Genomic DNA, 8488 nt, shown 5'->3' with positions numbered 1-8488 from the left:
GCCTGCCTGTGTCTCTGGAGTGTTGCAATCCGGCCCATGGCAACCAGGGAGATGCAAGTTCTCCTTTCTGCAGTACAAGTTTGGAAAGCAAAACAATTTCTTCAATCTGAAGGAAAAAAACCAGCTTCAGAAGACTGGTTACCAGGACTTCCTCTGCATTTGTGAGGACTGACCGAGGTCAGAACCACAGATCCAGCAAAGTCAAGATTAAGCCCATTGCCTAAAGAGATTATTATTATATTTAGATTTTACATTAGGGTTTCGAGTTAGGGTATTASTAATTTGCCAGTTAGAGCAGGGAGGAAAATAATGAAGTTACAGTCTTTTGTTATACAAATGCAACTTGAGATTTTCTTAGGATGTTATCTATCAGCCTGTCTGGCAAACGTCTGTCTGGCAATAATAAGGCCGTCTGCTGAAACAATCCTAAATAATGCAACATTATATCAATAATTAATAGGCACATAGGTCAACAAGTTCAAGATTGTTACAGGCAAACTAGATCAAACGGAAATGCTTCATTTCAGGCAGCTGCTATGAGCCCAAAAAGACCAAAGCTTCGTTGAAGAAGTGGTGAGACGAGAGTGTTTATGAGCACGAATGCCAGAGCGCGGAGCGCTGCAGACAGGCCTGTCCTACGTGACGTCTGCTCGATCCAGGTTTATCCACAGAAACCAGGGATCTGCTGCGGTGGCAACTCTGGGGGAATAAGGTATCCTCCAACTTTAGGAAAAGGAGCAGAATCGGTCCTTTGATTAATCCCTTTGATTAATCCCTTCACTCAGGTTTCCAGAAGTACTTGTGGTCACCACCAAAAGAAGCCAKAGTCATTTTTAGATGATGCCAAGAGCTCTGAATGCTTCTTTATGCACCTTGATGCCACCCATGCACGCACGAGTTGGGCTCGCAAGTCTGTCCCTTTTTAAATGAGCGGTAGGCTCATCTCCCTTTGCCTGTGTGGAATGGGGACCCTGGGAGAAGCAGAGAGACTTTCYCTATGGATTCTCTATGTGAGAAGCCAACTCACACCAGCCCGGGCCAGGTTTTGCAGACAGACAAGCAGAGCACTGACCTGGGCTTGTAACTTCTCTCAGCATGCTTAACAGCCCCAGAATAAAGCCTGTAAAATTGGTATTGTTTATTTCAATATAAGCTGATAATAACAGTTGCTGAGGTCACTTACGGATCAAGACAATCTGCGCTTAAAGTCACCCTAAGTATTTTAAAACTCAAAATAAAAAACATCAAGCTTGCTGCACAACAATGATCACCACCAGAGAAGCTATCAACGTGGCAATACGGAGAACAAAGTATTAAAATAAGAGTAGCCCTTTTCTGAGAAGAGTGCAGAAAGTCTCAATATTTCGCCAGCCGTAATTCCTGGCCAGCTCCCAGGATGGGGGGCTCCCATCCGGTGCAGAGGGCATAATGGCATTACCCGGAATCCAGGAACGTAGCTGCAGGATTGTGGCTGCTGTTTGCTAAATTAACCAACGAGCAAGGTGGCTGGGGAGGTCTCCCTCCTCTGCAGCCACTGCCCCGTTCCCACACACCACGTGCACGTGCTGAGCTGCGCACGCGGGCACCCTGTATGGGGGGACAACGTGACAGCAAAGGGGTAAACTCTGAAATGAAAACTAAAAAATACATGCACAAAGGAAATGCAAAAATATGTGCTGCAAGCAGACCATCTTGTTAAAACAATTATACTGGATTTGTTAATATACACATGAAGAATAGAAGCATAAATATACAGGGGGATTTCTTTTTTTCTTTTTTTTTTTTTTTTTTTTTTTTGTGGTGGTGATTTTTTTTAACACAAGCCTTATATAAGAAAACATGTTAAACATCATGACTGCACTTTCAGAAAACCACAGCCTACTTACAACTCATGCAGTATAGAAGGGAAATTGAAAGTAGAAAAGAGAATCACAGGCTGCAAAGGGAGTTCTAGTAATAACTCATTTTAAAAAAGCAAATGACCAAGATAGAAAAATCCCAAATTAATATTTACAGGAAGTTTTGCTTTTCAAGTTGGGTGACAAGTTTGTTACTGAAGATTCGGTCAGRGGGATTTTCTTCCGTGCAGCATCTGAAGGCTGCTTTGTGCTCTAGCCTGTTTCTAAATAAAAGACACTGATTCTGTTCWGCCAAGGGGCTCCACCAGACTCAGAAGAGTGGCACAAATATCAGGCAAGACCAGAACACGATTCAGACCTGAACTAAGATGAATTCATAATAGGAAGGTCACACAGTCCTATAGTTCCTAGTCACAGCTCTCAATTTATTTTGAAGCTTGTATCATAGAACACGTGGCTTTTCCTTCAAAAGAGACCTAAGCTCTTAGGAGCTTCAACTGCACAGAAATGAGCCCCTAAAGGTGCGAGCCGCTTTTGGAACATGAATCTTTGATGAATTTGACAGATTTGTGCTCGATGTTCTGGCTGCAGCTGCCTGCGCTGCCCGCACAGCAGTGCCCTGGGGAGGCTCTGACTCCGCAGGAATTCACCTGGGGGGGGCTTGGGACACGGTTCAGTCACAGCCCACGCCACCCAAGTGAGAGAATTTGCATTTTACGACCATCACCTCTTACAATAACCAGCAGTGCTACTTTTCCTGTAACTTGCACCACGCCAGCGGCTCCCATCACGTACGGCAAAGGGATCCGGAGACTGAAAGGGAGTCTCTGCCACCGGGGCACCCAGGGAGCCCAACACCTCCACATCCTCCCAGTCTCCTCCTGGCTCCTGTGGGTTAAAAACACTGTTTATACCGCCTAAATTCTGCTGGTTTTCCTGGATACAGCTAAGGGGTGAAATGCATCTCTGTGCATATCTACAAGTGATACCAAGGTGTAAGACATTGTAGGAAAAGGAAGTTTGTGGTGTCTGGTCTTAGGTGGAACCTACATTTTCTGAATTAAAGGCATTACAGCTCTACAGAAATGAGAGGGCTCCTGGCAAGAGCTGCAACGTGTAATTCTACAAAGAGCCGAAGGGAAGTAGACACCCAATTCCCTTCCAATTTGAGTAGCTAATTCCCTTCTCCTCCTTTGAACACCCACCTAAGGTCACTGTGGATGTCATTAGGTTCCTTGCATCTTTCCTAAGGGTAAAGCAACAAAAGCTCTTTATTTTCCCCACGTTTAAAACTGGATTTCCGAGGTTCACTTGTAAAATAACAGCAGCTGCCTCCTAGTGCAAAAGTAATTGCTTTTATCATAACGCACATTTCACTCGACCTAACTGCCCTGAAATCAGAAAGTGCATTTGATTCTACGCATGATTCTACCCTGCCTGCTGCCTCTGGTACGGGGCTATTTCTCTGTCTCCTCTCTATGCCAGCTCCATTTCTTTTTTAAAAACCCTTCATACTAAGTAGCAAAACATTTTTTCAGCAATTCAGACAGAAGGAGAGCACTGCAAGGGGTGCTGTGTCCTTGCTGCCGAAGTTTGGGAGGGCACATTTGCTATGTACAGCTACTTGATCCCAACTCCTTTCTCACCCATATGGCAGGAGGGATTATTCTTCTCTATTCATGCCTCACAGTCCTTTAATGGATTTAGGGCACAGCTCTTAAAAATGTATAAGAGAGACAGGCATCACATGATTTTGCTATGGATATTTTATGAGCGAGTCTGGGTGCATGCTGTGTGCCTGAAACAAAAGACCGCACAATTTGCTACCAGGCCAGGATCTGTGTGATTATGCCCTGTATTCAAGGCTCTGAGAAGTATTGGGCAACCAGAGCAGCAAAACAAAGGCATGGGAGAGACACCACGATCCAGTAACTGGGTCAAGACAGCACTGATATCCTGCATTCACTGCTGCTAAGGGCTGTAATTCAGGCACTCCTCAGCGAGCCGATCAGATTTAGCTYGGCTAAATTGTCAAAGCAATTGGCAGCTTGGCTCTTCCTTTATTATCGACTACTAGCAGCTATAATTTGGGGGTTGAATTTGCTGGTTAATTGACTAAACTATTACCTTGAAATGGTTGTGCTTGCACCTCTAAGGATTTGTTTTCCCTGTTGCACCTGCAGCTGCCATTGCGAGATGCTGCAGCAGCCAGAACCCCTCAGCCATCGTGATTCACTCACGGATGGGGCTCACAGCTGCACGGCTTCCTGGGTTAAAGGCTTTGCTCAACACTAATGATGTTAAAACATCTGCATCTCTTAAGTGTGTTGTTAAAGAAAACTACACGGGAAAACTGTTTTTCTTCCGAAGTTGGGATGTACTCAGCACTAGGTACCTCCCTGCTTCCAGCTTGATTTCTCCTCCTTCGGTCGATCCTTAGGCAAGATCACACACACGGAGGCCTAGATCCATGGATGACTATAAAATGTAGTAGGTTGGATGCAATCTCCAGCCCAAAACACCCCCAGGAAGGCTGAGTGTTGGGAAGGAACGCTGAATTCACAGCTTGTTACCTTCTTTCCCTAAGTATCTATGAAGACAAGGCAGTCTTATTCCCTGGTTCATACCAATTTTTTCTCTTTCACATTCTAAGCACTGTGATCTCCAGGAGCGAGACCATGGTAAGCAGGAACCAAGACCCAAGTTCTCCCCAAGTTCTTCTACCCTGGGGAGTTTCGGGGTATTTCTAATCTATATGACATTAGCAACCCAAATTGTCTATAAGCTTCAGTTTGACTTGCAAGCACTGGCAGGTGTTKTGCTTTCTGTGGGTTGTAATCTCATTTATCACAGTGGGTGTGATTACAAAAAACGAAGTGCTAAATCTCTTGCAATGCTCTAAATGCAATTAATGGAGTCCTTAATCCATTCCTTCAAAAGGAGGGACACAGAATGCAAATGGGGAAACATTTACACAATCCATTGCTCATCACTTCCAAATCTATTTCCCCCTCCTCTCCATCACAAGTACAGCAAAAAAAAACCCYATCTATATTTGTTATATTCTATTTATAATATTACCAATAATAGATAAGTATAGAGTGATATATATATCACTCTATAAAAAGTATAGAGTGATATATACAATGATGCATTTAATCTAGAGATCTCAAGGAAATTGCCAAACTAAGTTTCAGATATCAGCATCTGACTTGCAGCTATGCACACACACATACAAGGGCAACATCCCATCTAAAGCAGAGAAATGTGAACATTTTTCTTGCTATCTTACTCAGAAATGATCTTTTAAAGAATCGACTCTGCCAGAGAGACTAGAATTAATCTTCCTTTTCAGATTCATCACCACAGAAGGCAGGAAGGCTTTTTTACRCATTATTTTACATGTAACTATCCGTTTCTATGGGGAGATTCAGGTCTCTTTCCTATTAGTTACCAGTTGTTACTATAAATATTACAATACATTCAATGGCTCCATGGTTTTTATAACAAGCCGATAATACTACTTAAAACATACTCACRCTTTTGTAAATATTATCTTATTATACCAGATGCAACAACAACTACCCTATGCTATTTACAGGAAGCCTCTTTCTGAACATGCTTCATAGTAGAGAAATGTAAATACCTCTAAAGTGGCAGTTTCTATAGAAACTTAATTTTCAAGTGTATTGTGGAATAAACAGCTTCATTTTCTACTTTGCTTTCAAGCCCACAGAAACCTGCAGCATCTTCCCAAAGTGGCTGATAATAATAATACTTTGCAAATCTGTACCAATTTCTGTCTTTGAAGCTTGCTGCAAATAGGAATTAATTACGCCTGCAGGAGTATCCTTAGGTAAAATCATTATTCTCACTAACAAGGGGAAGTAAAACGGCAGGCAGGAGACTTTGTGCAGAATAAGGTGTCACCGCCTGGCAGCACGATGTGCGCCCAGGGCCTCATTGCAGGCTGCCTGACAGCTGACACCTCATCCTGAAATCCCATTTCGCTCCCAGAGAGATTCATAGAATCRCAGGATGGTTGAGGTTGGAAAGGACCTCTAGAGATCATCAAGTCCAACCTCCTGCTCCAGCAGGGACACTCAGAGCATGTGGCACAGGGTGGCATCCAAGTGAGTTTGGAAGATCTCCAGAGAAGGAGCCTCCACAACTCCCCTGGACAGCCCGTCCCAGGGCTCTGTCACCCTCACAGGCTTCTCTCAGCACCAGCAGCAGTCCCATCAAGGGCTGAATCCTCCCCCAAACTAGGTAGCATAAGAAGGCCTGAATTCTCGTATTCCGTCTCCAGGAATGGAAGTCCTGTCTCTTCCATCTCCAGGACTTCAGCATTCGATAAAGTTAACACTGGGAATGCCCTTCCTGAGCACAGGAATGGCCTGAAAAAGATATAAAGAGGGCTAAAGGAGGGGACTCCCCAGGCAAGCCCCACTTCCCCATGGACAATGCTTTCCAGCAATTATCCTGGTGAGAGGTGTGGGCCCCTGTCCCTGTCCTGTGCCCTTGGGGGCTCTTCTGCTCCTCTGGCCTCTAGGGAAGATATTTCCAAGTATTTCATCCCCCGAGGCGCACAAGTGCCAGATCTTCATGTGGCTAATTGTGCCGCACATCAACATTGCTGCCATCCCCAGCCCCGCACAGATGCTGCACGTTAGTGCTGAGATCAGAGCCGTAGGAGTCGGCCCTCCTCCGCACACCAGATGGTTGGTGCTTCTGGTTTTGTTTTTAGTGCTTACCTATCTGCTCCGAGACTCCTGATAATCATGTGAACGGGAAAGGGGGGGAAGGAAAGACTTCCCCAACAACCAGGATTAAAAAAAAACATCATTAAGTGCTTCTTTTCATCTGTTATCTGGAAACGCAGGAAATAAATACACTCAAGAAGAGGTCTGAACACTCTCAGAAAGGAAAGATATTAAGAAATTGGGACAGTTAGAGATGGGAAAAGTTCCTTGGTATTGGAATTGTATGGACAGCTCTGCCAGGGCTCCCAAGCCCCGGAGGCAGCAGGAGACCCGCTGCAGGTCAGCGGGGCTGGTTTTCTAACACCCTGGCCGGCTTCCAGTTTCACTGCACGATGAAGAACGGGTATTTTCCACTTTAACCACCTCCTTCCTAAACCAGTGGCATTTAAAAGATGGTAACTCTGTCTAAACTTAGCAATGCAAAGCTATCAAGTCACCACCCGCACTTTTAGGAACRACTGCATTTCAATTTTATCTATACCGCGTAAAACACCTTGTAAAACTACATCTGTATAAATAAATATGCAAATAAACAGAAACTAGTGCAAGTGAGGTATTCTACAACCATGCACTGTTTCTTCTTTGGACTTTTTCAGGCTGCTACAATCTTGTTAACTGATTTATACTGCAAGTTGAATGAGATTCAGCTTCCGGAGGTATATAATTATGTCTGAATTTTTTTTCTTAAACACTGATTACATGAAAAACCCTGAAAGTGTGACCCATCTGCATCCTCAAGACTTAGAAACAAGAAGGCAAATGAGGAATGTTCTCATGTTTTTTTCTCTCTTTTTTTTTTTTTTTTTTTTTTAATAAGCATCTTCAAAACATCTTACAAAAGGCCAGCTTGAATTTGTGGGTATTTGAGGTAAACAAGTGTGGTAATGCTTATATGTTAAAAAGAAAGATGGGCAATTTTATCTCTAGCTTTTATGATCGATCATGTCTCRACGGCACTTGCACCTGTGGCCAGCTCTGGGCGCTCCCTCTCTGGTGAGCATCAAATCCAAAACGTGGTGGGGTAAAAATACACCCTGTAACTGAGGTGCAATGAAGGCAAGTGGCAAAAGGGAATAGCTCAGTTCCTGGTGACAGATATTAGTGTGAGCAGAAACTAATGGATTAGTTTGGGCAGAATGAMAAATGTTACCTCAAATAGGCAAGTTTAGGATTCACAGGGGAAAAGCAGAACTGTTGAGAGGAAACATCAAAAAAAATCTTAGGAGAGAACAATATAGAAATGTTACTTTCTCTCCATGTATTTATTGAATAAGACTTGAATAAAATACATAAATCTTCTTACAAGGTAACTCTTAGTATAGCAAAATTTCGACTGGTCTGAATTGAAGTGAARAGAAAATCTCCCAGAAAATAAAATTCCAAACAATTTTGATCAGATACTACGCCAACTTTTGACTTTGGAAATACTTACACATATTAACAGACTCCATAGGGAATCTCACAGGTTCCTCCTCCTAGAAGCTGAGACGATAGGTGAATACAGCTGGTATTTCTGGATCCTCTACCCAAAGGAACCACAAATTACCTCCCATCTGCTGCAGTCAAAGGGCTGCCATAGCTTATACTGTGGCTCTGCACCCTTCCCGTCGCCGGGATGAGATCTGTTCTTTATCCTACACCTAGGCCTTGASGTACTTCCATTTTCCTTTCCCCACAGCTAATGTCTCCGATGCTCCCACATCACAGCCCTGTTCCCCTCCATCAGTGCAGCTCCAGACACGAACCCCATTCTCCTCATCAGAGGTTTCACTTCCTCCACACTTCTCCCACTGCCACAAGTCCTACATGCTCCTATTCCCAGCGGAGAGAGCTTGTGCTTCCCATCTGATTCGAATTCCTCCCTCC

The sequence above is a fragment of the Nothoprocta perdicaria genome, unplaced genomic scaffold, assembly GCF_003342845.1.
Source record: "Nothoprocta perdicaria isolate Ctin4 unplaced genomic scaffold, notPer1 scaffold_0, whole genome shotgun sequence".
NCBI classification, from domain to species: domain Eukaryota; kingdom Metazoa; phylum Chordata; class Aves; order Tinamiformes; family Tinamidae; genus Nothoprocta; species Nothoprocta perdicaria.
This window is presented reverse-complemented; position numbering follows the sequence as displayed.